Source organism: Equus asinus, chromosome 14 (assembly GCF_041296235.1).
Source record: "Equus asinus isolate D_3611 breed Donkey chromosome 14, EquAss-T2T_v2, whole genome shotgun sequence".
NCBI classification, from domain to species: domain Eukaryota; kingdom Metazoa; phylum Chordata; class Mammalia; order Perissodactyla; family Equidae; genus Equus; species Equus asinus.
The window spans coordinates 36,135,008-36,150,806 of NC_091803.1; the positions used below are offsets into that span (position 1 = coordinate 36,135,008).

Consider the following 15,799-nt stretch of genomic DNA (forward strand, 5'->3'; position numbering starts at 1 on the left):
AAGCAGCAAGAAGGGAGGGAAAAATAAAAATACCACGAGAGAGCAGACAGAGGAATTTTAAAAGCCCCACACGACCCGTGTGGATAGGATCTGAGAGCAAGCTTCCACCCCTCCCTGTGCTGTGGCCCCGGATGCTGGTTGGGTTCCAGAGTAATGCTTCTCCATCCAGCCGAGCTGAAAGGTCTTTTTCTCCCCTCTCTACCACAGGCTGAGAGTTTTGTAAAATAAAACAAAAGATGAAGTATCAAAAAAAGAGGAAAAAAGGTCGACATGCTTGGATACCACGCAATGTCCAATTACTGTAAAAGTTTCTAAAAGCTTGCCCTCAATTTCTGAACTCGCTCGGCACAGAGAGGGGGAAGCACTCTGTGACTGGCGCTGATCCATGGAGCACACTTGGAGTGGCTCTTTCCTGAAACATCCCCCACGGGCACCGGGAATGCACTTAATCAGACTCATAATATTCTATTTAATGTTCACCACATGTTGTTTGGTGACAAAAAAATGTAGGCTTTCAAATGCATATAAATGCAAGAAACAAAGGCCAGAAAAGAAGTCACCAAAGATCTCATTTCGGGACAACGATTTTCCTTCTCTCTTTCCATCTACTTTTTGCAAGCTTTTTTATAAAATGCCAACTTTTTTAACATAAAAAATAATGAAAGTTATTTTTTAAAGACTCTTCATCGATGATGGCCAAGAAACAAAAGATGTTTTATTGCGTCATGACTTAGAGTTATTTATATATAATTATTTATGTAAAATGTTATAAGAAGCATATTAATGATTATATTATAAAAACATAATAATTATCTATCACATGGTTCGATAAAAGTTGCATAAGCGCACGCAGCCACATGATGGAATTTTATAGAGACGATAAATACGATGTTTACAAAGAATTCTCTACGATTTAAGGAGATGCTTCTGCAATTGCATCGAACAACATCAAACTGCCAAGACTCAACCCTTTCTGACCCACAAAAACAGCAATTTCACATGGTTTAATCTAACACAATAGTAAATGGAACATAAAAAGTTCACATGAATACACTTTGAGATCAACTACGTGAAAAACGCACACGCATGGAAAAGACGGCTGGAAAAAATACACAGAAAACATGTGGCATGGTGATTTGTTTTCTTCCTGGTCATTTTCCAAATTTCCAACCATGGGAACGTATCACTTCTATAAGTGGGAAAAAAAAAGCCATCCAATTTTTTTTTTTTTTTTTGAGGAAGACGCCCTGAGCTAACATCTGTTGTGAATCTTCCTCTTTTGTTTTTTTCTCCCCAAAGCCCCAGTGCATAGCTGTGTGTCCTAGTGGTAAGTTGTTCTAGTTTCTCTATATGGGGTGCCGCCTCAGCATACCTTGATGAGCAGGCTGTAGGTCCGCCCCCAGGATCCGAACCCGCAAACCCCAGGCTGCCAAAGCGGAGCGTGTGAACTTAACCATGCAGCCAGGGGGCCAGCCCCTCAAATTTTTAATTTAGGGAAATTGCTGGCATTTTTGAGAGATTTTTTTTTTTACCACTAAGATGAATACCATTAGAATCAATAACCACTTTCGAATACTGCAGAGAAAACTGGTTAAACTTGTGTGCACGTTTGTTGGGGAAAGGGGGGTTAAAAGCAAAATGAAATTCCTCAGTATTAACTACTTAGACCACTATTTATTAAACTCACTCATCATCCCTCAGCATGAACTGAGCTGGAAGCAGTGTCTCTGTGGAGGAGGAAGAGGCTGTGATCAGGAGGGACCTCAAGATCAGAGCGTCCCACTTGTCTGAACCTACCATCCATCCTCCTGAGATGCCAAGGCACCATCCTCAGGCGAGTCAGTTCCAGTTTTTTGGGGGGGCCTCAGTTCCTCCACTTTCAAAATGAGGAGTTTTGAAAGGCTGATCTCTAAGGTCTTTCCACGTATGACGTGTCATGATGCCATTCCATGATGGTCAAGATCGGCTACGTAAGTTGCAGGGCCCAGGGCAAAACGAAAACACAGGGCCTCCTACTCAAAAATTATTAAGAATTTCAAACCAGTGACGGCAGAGCATGCAACCAAGCGCATGGCCCTGCTGAGCATGGAGCCCTGCGTGGCTGCCCAGGACACACGCCCGTGAGGCTGGCCCGGCGGGTGGCAGAAGGTGAAATACAACCACCAACCAAAACAAAAGTGGGTTTAAAAGCATCTGGCAGGCCAAGCGTGTAGATTTAAATAAGAGCTACTCACAAGGTAGATAAAACACCTGTCAATAAAAATAGGTCACCACGCTCTGTGGAATGATTAGAAACAAACGACTATTGCCTTTTCACACTTGATTACAATCGGTTTCTATTTTAAAACCGCATCTCTGAATATGAAATTGTGCTTTGATTTCACAGGCAAGCCTGCCTTTCCCACGTCTCAGATTCCACCACTGTGAACTGGACTCAAAGAACGCTGCCTCCACGAACACCCATGATCAGGATTAAAGCAACTCACAGCGAGCTCTAGCTCCTCAAGCTGCAACCTGAGGTTAAGATCTGGTATTTGCAAAGCGCAAGGAGCCAGCCACACTCACCACCTGCTTCCAGGGCTTGCCGCACCCTTGGCTTCCACTGGTCTGAACCCTGGGACAACAGGGCCGGCACAGAGAGGAGAACAGGCCAGGAGGAGACCCACACACACGTGTAACCTTGCTTCCCCGGACCTCAGCCACAGAGGACAGCTGAGGATAGGAGGGAGAGGAGGTGTCGCAGGTTCTCCATCAGACCCTGCTTCCTCTGTGTGCACTTCGAAGGAGCTGGATGATTTCTAGAGTTGAGAAGCAAAGCCAGCTGTTGGTCACAATCAGGCACATTGAAAACGGTGAGAAATAACAGGGGGTGAGAAATGCAAGAAGAGGAAAAATGATCAAAAAGCAGACAGAAAGATAAAAAAAAGGACTGGGGGCACTGAGTTAAGAGCTAGTCTTTTTTTTTTTTTTTTGCTGAGGAAGATTCACCCTGAGCTAACACTGTTGCCAATCTTTATCTTTTTTTTTTCTGCTCGAAGAAGATAGCACTGAACTAACATCTGTGCCAACCTTGCTCCACTTTAGATGAGGGTTGCTGCCACAGCATGGCTGACGAGTGGTGTAGGTCCGTACTGGGGATCCAAACCTATGAACCCAGGCTGCCAGAGCAGAGTGTGCCAAACTTAACCACTACACCCCAGGCCAACCCAGTGAAGAGCTATTCCTGATGCCATTCTTGAAAACCAGAATTCAGAAAACCCCAGTGCTTGAAACGATGGTGAGATTTCTTCAAGGAAGGTTTAACACATGCCCAGCATACGATGTTTCAGAATGTAGGGAAATGGGTGACATAATTTAGAAAGATCCCCTAGGGGTAAAACTGAACTCTCTCGAAAATTAGGATTGTCTTACCCCCAAAGGCTGCAGTTGGCTGAAGTTTTGCTGTCCACGTGCGTATGCACAATGTATGTGCATATTCACAATTTATAGCATTTCTATTTACGTATTTTAAAACATCTTTCTTATCACAGGCCTTAGAGTCTAGATCAGGGGTTTGTAAACTTTTCCAGTAAAGGGTCAGACAGTGGAGCCTTTAATCTTTGTGGGCCATATGGTCTCTGTCACAGTGGCTCAACTCCGCCTCTGCAGCTCAAAGCAGCCATGGACAGTCTGCCACAAATGGGAGTGGCTGTGTTCCTAAGGAAACTCCACTTACAGAAACAGACAGCTGGCCAAACTGGGCCGGTGAGCCAGAGTTTACCAAGCCTGGGTCCAGAACAAAGAACACAGGCTCTGGACAGGGCCAGACTTGAATTCAGACCACGACTCTGCCATTTCGTGACTCTGAGACTCAGTTTCCCTCTCTTATAATACGGGGATAAAATACCCACTTTGCTGGGTTATTATGGGCATCAAATGGAAAACATAACAGAGAATCGATAAAAGTTAACTTTCTTGCCCCAATAGTTATTCTTTCCATCAATGTATTTTTTTCTTCCTTTATCCATATGATTCTCTTCAGTCCACAATGGCCTTTCTTGAACGTTATCTCATTGCCCCATACCCTCCCCCTGCTCACGTTTCTCTAGTCTGGTAGACAGACATCATCAAACACTTTACTGATAAGAAACAAAGTCTCATGGAAATAGATATTGTAGCCAGAGGGGTAAAGTATGTTCGCAAAACCAGCAACCCCTGGCTTTGGGTCCGATACTTGTACAAACATGGACACAGATGAGTTTTTAGACACATCCACTGAGGAATCTACCCATGGATGCAAAAGACGCAGTCGACCTTCATGGTTAGCGGCGCAAGCTATGAGTCCCAGCTTGGGACCTACTGGATGTCTACCCCCAGCTAAGGCGCCTGCCTGCTCAGCTCGGGTTTCCTCACTTGTGAAATGAGGTTAATAATAAGGTAAGTTCTAAAAGGTCCTCCTTCTCGATGTTGAACACTTACTACAGCATCAAGCACATAGTAGGTGTTCCATCACTATGTGTTGAATGGACCTATGTGGTGGTGAGGATCGCATGGGAACAGTATTCTCAGCCCCAGAGCCTGACACGGAGGGAGTGCTCCATAAATGGCCACTGCGTCAGTGACCCATCTACACACACACACACATATGCAAACACTCTTATGGACACACACACAAGGACACACACAAACCCGGTTGTGAACTCCACGAGGGTAGGAACCATACTGACGCAAGCATGTGCTCACAAAAGAACTGTTTGTTCATTTATGAACATACAAAAAACACACAGATAAACAGAGAATTGCAAACAGCTGAGAGCTGGGCTGGGTTGCCCAGGGTCCTTGCAATTCTCCATCCATATCCACTGGTCCCCCAGAAGGAGCTGAGGAACAAATTGATCCAGACTTGGGATTATGAAATTTTGCTGGCTGGCTGCCGGATTCCAGAACACCACCACCCACCTTGCTCAAAGAACCACACCACTTCAGTCCCCCGGAGCTGTTCAGCAAAGCCGTGACTCCCAGATGCCACGAGGTGCCCAAGGCTGGGCCTTCCGTGGAGAACATCCCCGCCGAGATGGGGGATGGGCAAGGAGCAGTGAAATCCCAACACACATACTAGATGGCATGGGAGCACTGGAGGAGCCTCGAAGACTGCCCCTTGATCTGCTGGGATGGGGTGCTGTGGGAAAGCGCCAACAGATGCCCGCTGTCCTGCAGGAAGGCGTGCTTATGCTCCACCGGGGCCTGGCCAGTCCGCGGGCAGAGCAGGTGGGCCACTCTCCCGAGACCCCCTGGGCTCCATGCACAGGCGAGGCCGCCTCTAAGCCAAGAAGGCAACAGTCGCCTCTGGAGGAGGCAGGGTGGCTCCAGCTGCATGCAGCACACAAGGCCCTCTGAGGGCTGCTGGCCACATGCCTCGCTCCCAGGCCGCGGCCTTCACTAGCCAAGGTAAAACCCTTGAAACTTGGACGTGGCGTCCAAACGAGGGTGGAGGCCGTGTCCTCCTAGCATTACATAAACCAACAGCCTGACTCCTTGGCCCCAAAACAGAATGAGCCAATGTCTGCCTCTGGCCATGCAAAACCAAACCCTCGGTTAGTCAGTGGAAAGCAGACATGGAGGGCCAGACGTAGCCTTTGGCTGGAGGAACTCGGTTTGCTCAACTGACACATCTGTTTTTCATTAAATACTGTTCTTGATTTGGTTGGGGTTGTATTGCTGTTTTTTTGGGGGGGGGGGCGGGAATTAAACCACCCTTTTGGAAAGAAGAAATCTGTGTGTATCGAATATGTAGACAGAAAGACACACACACAAATGGTAGATGCTCACATCCCCATTTCACTGACGGGCTTATCGAGGATACATGACGGAACTGCTGATAAGTACGACAGCCAAGACTCAAACCCAGATGGGATGACTCCACGCCGCCCGCTTTTCCCCACCACACAGTGGTGGAAGGGCTAAACTTCATATGATGTGTGGCCTTATCATCTGTGGAAAACCAGGAGGCGCTCCAACGGCCTGAATGTAACTTCCCTGCCCACTTTGCTCCCTAGGATAAGGTCGCCAGGCCAAACCCTCCCTATCTCAGGGACCGGGCACAGTTCCTGCTCGGAATTATTCCAACGGGACAATCACATCCTCTGGTGGGAACCAGCAGCCACCTCACCTCTTGACCCTACAGAGTCTGTCTCCCACAGCCCCCGGCTGTTGACTCGTCGGCAGGAGCCCAGGAGAAGCGTGAGCCACGCCTAAGAGCAGAGCGCCCATGCACCTGGAGAGAGGTGACAGTGGCTGCAATTAGAGGCAAAACCCTGATTAACTGAACTCAACTAACCAGAACCATCCACTAACTGAAATCTCTTCCTGCTGCCTCGGAGGAGACTTTGAGCTCAGAATCGAGAAAATCACAATTTAAGAAGAAAAATTGTTTCCCGAGCTTTTCTCAGGTTCGGCTTGGCGCCAGCCCAGTGTCCATCATCGTGAGAGCCATCTGTGTAACCTGAAATTTTCTCGTAGCCATGTCTTTAGGAAAAGTCAAAAGAAATGGGAGAGATGGATTTCAAGAATCTATTATATGTAACCCAACACATTAAAAATATTATCATTTCATCATGTCATCAATGTGAAAAAGCATCAATGCAATATGTTACATTACCTGGTTCCTACCACGTCTTTCCTGCACCCAGAGCACAGCTCAGCTGGAACTGACCGCATTTCCAAGCTCGGTAGCCCCACTTGGCTGGTGGCCACCATATTGGACAGCATGGCTGTGGAGCTAAGGTGTGAAGTGCCTGTTTAGAATTCTGATTCTGGACATTCACAACAAACTGGTCATCAGTCAACAACCGCTTGCTAAACGTCTTCGCCCAACTGGTACATCGTGACTGACAGGCTGATCTTGGGCTCAAAGGGGTCTATGAGGATCTGGAACAGGGGCTGCCAAGCCTTTCTCCATAGTCAGGGCCTTTCCCAGCAGAAAGGTGACTGCAGTGGGACCAGCCTGCCATGGCTGCCACCCCACTACCTGCCTCTTTCTTAGACTTGCAATATGCAAGTCTTCTCCCCATCTTTCACTTAAACTCATACTTTAAGAGCAAAAAAGAGTAAATCCTTCTCTGAAAAGGCCTTTTTCCTGCTAACCACCTACGCATGTGTAGAGTTTGATGGTGTCTACAAAAACCTTTTCCAAAGGAGCGTGGAGTCTAGCAGGGGCGGTGACATATCCCATGCTAAAAAATCAGTTAATTGTGGATGCAATACAAACCAGCTGCTGACTGCTTGGAATGACGGCTACCCAACACAGGGAGCAGGCACCACGAGGAGGAAACTGAGACCAGAAAATGAATGAACTACCCACCCGCTGCGGTGGGATTCCAGAAGAGGACAGAGGCCACAGTCACCTGTCCCAGATTTCACTCATCTGCTAACTTTTCCATTTTTACCCTAATTCATGTGGCATGTGTAGTTTTCTTTATTTACCACTGCCCTCTAAATCAACTCATCGATTTTTTTAACAAACTAATTTAAAAAGGAAAGACTACCCATAAATTGGAGGAAAAACAAGTATAATTTGCCATAAACAGAATGCAACTAGAAATATAAACAGCTATTAATTTCTTTAAAGTTTGTTTATGCACCGCGTGAATTATCTTGTGCGCCGCCAGTTCACATTCATCTCTTTGGAAAAGGCTGCCGTGGAGAAGCTGAGGCCTAGGGAGGCTGTCTGTAGGAGGAGAGGGAGGGAAGACCCCAGGTGGGGGGCACAGTATGGAGAAAGGCGCAGAGGGAGCCGTGGCTGGAGCATGGAGCAGGTAACACACAGAGGAAACTGACACCCATGTAATTGAATCACCATAAACAGATCCAGTTACAATGGATTTAACACCCCAGGAATGTGGACTGACACACTTTGGAAATATTTTAAAAGCAAGAACTGAAACAATAGCCTTCTCCTAACTCCCAGTTAACCAGAAAACAATTAACCCAAGCCTCAAGTGCAGCTCCCCAGCGCTTCCCAATCCTGTCGTCTGATTGCACTTTTCCAGTGGGGAAAAAAAATCTTATTTCCTGGACGATGGTGAATTCTGAATGCAGGTGTCCAAGGTCGGGGGAAGGGGATGGGGAAAGGAGAAAAAGAGATGCGCATCCAATCACAGGATGTTGACACTGGAACCCCATCCCCCTCTGGGGTGTTTGTGTGTGTGTGTGTGTGTGTGTGATTCTCCCAGGGCCACCCCAGGCCCTCAAAGAGACACACATACGCTGGAACAGCTCAACTTCTAAATTGGTCAGGGTGAGTGTAGCCAGGCTGAATTCCACGGAGGAAGGACCAGCCTGACCTTTGACCTGGCTGAGCCGACATCTGCAAATTTGGGGGCTTTTGCACGTGTGACAGAGCAGCCCCTCTGCCTGCCAGTGGCTGCCTCCTCCGGGCAGGAAACCTTGACAGTGACGAGCAGTCCCAGAGAAGACTCTTGCCTGCTCTCTCGAAGGAAGCGCCGTGCGGCTTTCCTGCCTGCAAAGCCAGAGACGATGCTCTAAAAACCCCTACAAAAGAAAATCATATGCTCCGCAACACGATGCTCGTTCGATGCTAGCACGACATTTTATAAGGTCGTATATAACACCAGCGTGGCTGTAAAAAATGATCATTCAGCCCCAGAAAGCCACGTAAATCCCTGCAAAGTGTAGGTTTATTCTTTTTAAAAGTGGTTTAATTCTTACTACCTTTTGCCTCTGTTCATCCCTGGGAGACAGCGGCCAGCCCTGAACTTGGAGTACTGCAATTGCACCCGAGCTCCGGGTGCACGAGGCCACATTGCTAAGTCCGAGGAAGCTCCCCCACGGCTTGATCTTCTGGGGAAACAGGTGTGGGAGGCTCCTTAAGATCTCCTCCACTCCACCTGCCCCTTGACAACCTCCCAAGATAGTGCACGAACTCCCGTGTTCAAGGAGGATCTTGTTTAAGGAACGTCTTCCCTCCAAACTCGTCCTTTATTCACGCGTTCCTATCTCAGTTTTTTCTGCGCCCTCCTCTCACTTGCCAAAATCCTGTCCTGTCCACTGTACATATTAATGGCTCTCAGATTTGTCCCCTCCTCTCCTTCACCACTGTCACTGCCCCAGTTTGGGCCTTCATCATAGCTCTTCTGGATTGAATGTCCCTTTTCTGGACCTCCTGCCTCCAGGCTCACCTTTCCAATCCATTCCCCAAGCAGCAGCCAGAATGATCTTCTCAAACGGATCTTGCACCCTGGTTACTCTGCTACTCAAACACCTCCAGTGGCTCCCCATTGCCTGCCCGATGAGTCTCAAGCTCCCTGATGTGGTCCATGTTAAATGGGCCTGTGCCTACCTCATCAGTCCCACCTCTTGCCATTCTCTGCTCCTCACCTGTTCACTAATACCCTATTTCTTGTGATTTCCTGATAGGACCCATTATTTCATCTCTGTTCTCTCTGTCAGTAATGGCCTCCACGTCCCCTCGTTGCTGCCTCTCCTGGCCTACTCTTACTCACCCTTTAGGACATGGTGTGGGCAACGGCTCCTCCAGAAAGCCTTCCAGGATTGTTCTGGGTTGTACTGGGGTGCTTCTATATTATCATAGACCTGATAACACCCCACGACGGAGAAATATCAAAAGCCCATTTATCTTACAACAATTCAACTATAAATGGTCAGGACAAACAAGAAAGGACAGAGAAAGACAGCAAGATGACGCATTTAAAGAATGTAGGTCACCCTGTTCACCTTTTCCCTCCATGAGTCTATACCATCTTGCAATGATGTGTCTCTCCCTCTAGCCCAGGGGTCCTTGTCCAGGTCTCCATGGACTCGGGGGTCCATGGAGAGAATTCTGGAGGTCTTGAATATGTACATATTTATTTTCATAATCGTTTTCACTAACTCTAATGAAATTTAGCATGTCCTTCAGTTACAAATGTAGGCACCAGACTACAGAGGCCTCAGATAGTGTTACACTCAGATAGTGAGACCCTGATGCCAAAAGAAATTACAGAGATTTCCATATCACAGTGCTTTAGTGGCGGATGTCTCCAAATATTATTTATACTTGTCACTACTACGAGATTACAGTAGTTCTGAGACCTGCTGCCAAATCTAGTTCTCTAATGTGTTAATAAAGATGCAAATGCATTATTACTCCAAACATTTGTTATTTTTATAGATATTTGGATAGCTGTATTTCAATACAACTGCCTTCCTTTGTAATCCTATGCATTTATTTTTTGCATTTAAAAATACTATTCAGAAAAGGAGGCAATAGCTTTCACCAGATGCCAGAGGGGTCCATGACACAGAAAAAGTTAAAACACTGCTCTAGATGGGAGCTCCACAGGCGCAGACCACCAGGTCCTTCAGCTTCCGATCTCTGGTACGTGAAGCAGGCAGGGGTCAGTGCATTTTATATGAACTGAGATGTTCTATCTATCCATCTTTTAATCTATCCTCCCTTCTTTCTTTTCTTCTTTTATTCCATCCTTCCATCTGCCCGTCCATGGTCTTCCATCCCTCTCTCCATCTATCTGATCCGGTCTACAGTTCTGACTATGGGCACCTCTGCAGTCGGCCCCCAGAAGCACATCTGTAGTGTAGCTGGGGACCTGGGCAGGAGGAAATGTGACTCAGTGTGGAAAAGGTGACAGTGCTCCCTTGACTGGCCTTGGGCATGTCACTGAACGTGCCTGTGGCTCGGTCATCTTTCAGGCGCCTCGCACAGAGCTCTGCCTCCAGCGCTCACACCACAGGCTGGGGCGCCAAGCCCGGGCGCAGCCGCGTGCCTGGGTCCAGGCCACTCGCTCCCCAAAGCCAGGGAACGCTCTGGCTTTTCGTTTTCAAAATATGAGTCGTTGAGCCTTAAAGGAGAGTCACCAAATTCACCAATCTGTGTGGCACGGTGGCTAAGAGTTCTGTTTCCGTCCCAATACCAGCTCCCCACTCACTCACCACGTGACATCTGCCCTTGGGTGAGTGACTTAACTCGCTCCTCTCCCAGCCTCAGTTTCATGATCTGAACGTGAGGATACTCACCAGGCCTCCTTCACAGGGCTCACCGGAGCACAAAGCGAGTGAACACAGGTCAAGTACATAGCACAGTGGCTGGCAGACAGTAAACACCCAGCACATCTCTAGGGAGGCGGAGTGTGGGGGCGCTGCCATCCGGCACCCAGAACAGAGCCAAGGAACTCATCCACACATACCACCCCTTAAAAAGGCTTCAACCCACTCATCTCTAAAATGCAAATCAAAACGGCAAGACACTGTTTTTACCCTTTGGTTTGACACACATTATACAGATTGATAATCACCTGTGTTTTTAAGGGGGAAACAGAAAGTCACTTTGATGGGCGATGCGAAGACACCTCCGTACACGACAACTCAGCTCTGCTTGTCAACATGCAGACTGAGCACGCCCTCCGAGCCAGCGATCGCAAATGCAGTCATCACCCTACGGATGATGTACACACGCAACTGTAACAACATATGTGTACAAGAATGGCAACAGTGTTTAAGATAGGGAAAAAAAAAGAGAAACAATCTGAATGTCCACCGACAGGAAACCAGTTAAATAGATGATGGAATATTTAATTCAGTCAATTAATATTTACTGAGCAGTTACTACCTACTAGACACCACGCTGGGTGCTGAGAATAGAGCTGGACGAAAGAGAAGGCAATGAAACACAACGAGGGAGAGCGGCACGTGCTGCTGTGCAATGAGGTCTAAGACAGAAAGGAACAGCAAGTTATTATCAAATGTTTCATTCGATTCCACTTCAAGGAAACAGAATCCATGCCTATGCACACACCACACACACACATCGCATGTTAATATGCACAGAAAACTCTGCAAGGAGAAATGGGAAACCTGTTCATAGTAGTTACCTCTGAAGACTGGGGAAAGCGATACGGGAATTGACTTTTCCTTTGATACTTTTTGTATTAAATAATTTCATTTCTTTTTTATCATGAGCTTGGACTGCTTTATAAGCTTCCAATCCACAGGAAGTCCAGTCGGCTGACCTCTCAGAACAGCTCCAGAATTAAACCACTTCTCTCGGCCTCCAGCGTTGACACCCTGGTCCAGTCACTACCACGGCCCTGGATGTTGCAACATCCTCCTCTCTCGCCCATTGCCCTGTTCCTGCCCTTGACCAGCTGCAGTGAATTTTCAGCAGGGCAGCCACTGATTCCATTTTCGAAAGTCAAGCCGTGTCCTCAAAATCCTCTGATGGCATCCCAGCACAGAGCAAAAGCAAAGTCCTTTCCAGCTTCGACAAGACCCTAATGATCTGGCCCCACCTCTGCTCCTCTCTCCCTTGCTCACTCTTGCTTTGGCCACACTGGCCTCTATTGTGCAATGAACATACCAAGCACTTCCTACCTCAGGGCCTTTGCACTGACTGCTCCCCGTTCCTCCAGCTACCTACAGGGCTTGCCCACTCATGCTCTTCAGTTCTCTGCTCAAACTGCCTCATTTCCATGTGGCCCTCCCTGATCCCACCAAAGTCAAAGGGCAACCCCTCCTCAACTGACCAGGCCTGGCCCACCCCTCCCCTGCCTAACTTTTCTCCTTAGCACGTGTCACCATCTGATATGAAATCAACTCACGTCTCTCATTACCATCTATCTAGAATCTGAGTTCACAAGAGTGGGGACTTCTGCCCTGTTCACTGCTGTATCTCCAGCCCCTAAAACAGAATCTGGCACATAGCAGGCACTCCATAAATATCCACTGAATGAACGAATCAATAACATAATAATAACAGGATAAAACAATATACTACGGATAACAGCAACTAGGAAAAACAAATCCAGAAAAAGATCTCATGTCCCAGAAAGAAAATCAAAAAATAAATAAAAATTACGAAAACAAACAGGTTTCCAGCCATTGCCGCCCTCAGAGAACAGGGTGGAGGCACGCCCAAGGAGAAACCGAGACATGTAAACAGCTAACACCCAGCAGAGCACACAGCGGCCGCTTGTTCTGGGCTGATGCTCCGCACACAGGACCCTTTCACAAGCCGCAGGGTGAAGACCAGCCTGTGTGAACGCAGGTCAGGAGTCCAGGAACCAGGGAATAAATACGAGCCGAGCTGAACACGGTACAGCGTCAGCCCCAAAGCCACAGACTATTTCCGGGTGTCGGGCCAGCCCACACCCTCCTGAGAGAGCCAAACCACAGCCAAACTGCCAGCCCCACGCCGGCGGCTTCTAGAGGACCAGGCTCCGGGCCACGCCTGGGACAGCCCTCTGGCCACCCGGCAAGGAGCCTGCCACCTAAAAGCGACTCAGCCATGGTTCACAGCTGGGCCCCAGGGTCTCCGTCCCCCAGGAGCTCAAGGGGCCCCTCCCCTCCCTGTGCCTCAGGGTTTGCTGTTTTAAAATGGGAAGAGGAACCTCAGAGCTTTCTTTGTATCTGTCTCACCCACACGGCAAGGATCGGCCTGCGCTAATCTGTTCACAACCCCGGCCCACATGGCGTCACTTGAGAGCAAAGACTTAAAACCCAGTGACATTTACAGGGAGGCGTCCAGCCAGCAGACCTCAACGCAGCCTCCCCAGTACGCTTTCATTACACGGTCCTTGCAAGCCACACTTGGTTAGGCCCATGGCTCTCAGCCAGGGGCGGTTTGGCCCCTAGGGCACACTTGGCAATGTCTGGAGACATTTTTGGTTGTCACAACAGGAGGGACGTGGGTGCTCCTGGCATCTAGTCGGTAGAGGCCAGGGGTGCTGCTAAACCTCCTACGGTGCACAGGGCAGCCTCCACAATGAAGAATGACCCAGTCCCAAAAGTCAGGAGGACCGGGCTGAGCAACTGTGGTCAGCGGAGCAGCAGGCCAAACGAGGCTGTCCTGGGGAAGGGAGCCTTCGGTGACATCAGGCTGGAGGCAGAACACGGTTCACGAGAGCTCGTCGCCCCACTGCCTGGGGGCTCCTGAGATGGGTCTTGGCAGCCAGCTGCCTAAGGAAGCTGAAGGACACTCTCGATCAAGGTTCCACTGGCTGGCCATGTCTGAACACACCCCCGGCCAGACACGAGCTTCCAAGGCCTGTGGGAGAGGTGAGGCCCAGAGGCCAGCAGCTGACGTCTTTCTTCTAGAACTGTCCTTGACTCTGCCTTTCTGCTGAGCGCTCGGCTGGGCTTCACCGTGGTAACGAGACAGGAGAACGTCCCAGCCCGCACACAGGACTCAGCGCCTGGCTCAGCCGCCAAAACCATCCTGGTATTTTAACTAACGCTACTCCCCTCTCTGCAAAGAGGGAACCAGCCAACCAAACAGAGGAGGAAGAATGTTCCAGAACAAACTCCTGCAGAGCCAGTACCAATGTCCTCATCCTGGCCAGCGCAAAGGCTGGGGAGACAACGTAGCGAGCCGCAAGAGCTTTGCTCCCCAGGCCTGCTCCCAACACGAGAGAAAGAGGGGGGACTGGTGTTTACAAGTGACAATGGGGTGCCCTCAGTTCTTCCTCGAAAAGGCCCTAAGGAGGTAGGTGTTGCTGTGGGTGCTTTAACTAGTGGGGAAACTGAAGCCCGGGTGGCTGAGAATCTTCTGGAAGGGGATGCATTCAGTGAGTGAAGAGGCCAGGATTCGAACTCAGGGCTCTAAGAGTAACACTAAATGCTTATGACATGCCAGGCACTGTTCTGTTGCTTAGTGCATATTAACACATTTGACAATCCCAAAACCTGGGAGGCAGGTCCTGCGGGTACCCTCACGTGTTGTAAAGAAATGGAGGCATGGAGAGATGAACTGGCGTGGGGAAGGTCTCAGGGCAAGGAAGCCAGGTGGTCTGCTGCAAAGGCCACAAGACCTTTCCTGCCTCGCAAGTGGCCGCCCGGGGTGGCAAGGTCCAGGCTGCTTTTGTCCACTCTGCAGCTGAGACCCTAAGGGGACTCAGATGTTTGTCTGTCCAGGGGGTGCCACAAACACTATGCCCCAGGGGCCAGTTGGGGGAGGTGCTTGAATAAAGGAGGCCATGTGGGGACTTTTATGAACAGGGGACCCTGGTGACCTCGGCCAAAGGTGACATCTAGAGGCTCCATGTGGATTTACCCTCCAGTTTTTCAACACTCCTCCAACACTCTTCTTCCCCACAAAGAAAAAAAAAACCTATAAAAACTTCTGGAGGACCAACAGTACCCATGTGCTGTCGGGAGACGGCCACGAGGAGACCCCTGTACCATGAGAAAGCCACCTCCTGCCTCCCATCAACCATGCCCAATTATCATTGGGGCAGCGAGCATCTGGCAAAGATGCCACTCCAGGCCTCTTGGACAGCTGGCGGTCCCTACTGCTAGCCCTGAGCTGGCTGGGTTTTTCCTTCTTGGGACAATAAAATTGTACGCTGTCCTCGGACCCACCCCTCTGGCACCTGCACCATCGCTAACCTCAGTTTTCCATCCCATCTTCTTCCTTCCAGTGGAAAAATAAGAACTACGGTTCCCAGAAGAAAATTAGAAGGGGGTTATTATTATTAATAAGATGTTCCTTTCCAGAAAGGCAATCAAACTGGGCAAGGAGGGTTGCACTGGGGTTGGAACTGGGGCCGGTCCCACCTCTCCATCCCGCTGGGAGAGGACATCTCAGCCCCCCGGCCAGGACCACTTGAGTTGGAGAAATGGCAACATGCTGGCCCTCCCAGTGGTTCTCGGGGGCACGAGGAGAGGCGGTGGCACTTCTGAGAAATCAAATGCTAGGATGGTGATATTTCCTGGAGTTGTGACAGAGAATAAGAAAAGAAGAGTTTGGGAAGGCCTTGTTTGCTGGCAGAAATCATCTCTCCTCTCTGTC

The 15,799-nt window shown here is 49.0% G+C and overlaps 1 protein-coding gene and 1 long non-coding RNA gene across 2 annotated transcripts in view; one reads left to right on the top strand and one right to left on the bottom strand.

Moving 5' to 3' along the window:
• Positions 1-15,799, bottom strand: part of XYLT1 (xylosyltransferase 1) — a 301,755-nt gene that overhangs the window by 182,020 nt on the left and 103,936 nt on the right. The window lies entirely within an intron of this gene.
• Positions 47-15,799, top strand: part of LOC139040212 (uncharacterized) — a 55,926-nt gene continuing 40,173 nt past the window's right edge. Inside the window, exon 1 of the long non-coding RNA XR_011494284.1 lies at positions 47-14,494. This is a non-coding gene — a long non-coding RNA (uncharacterized lncRNA). The remainder of the gene's footprint in view (positions 14,495-15,799) is intronic.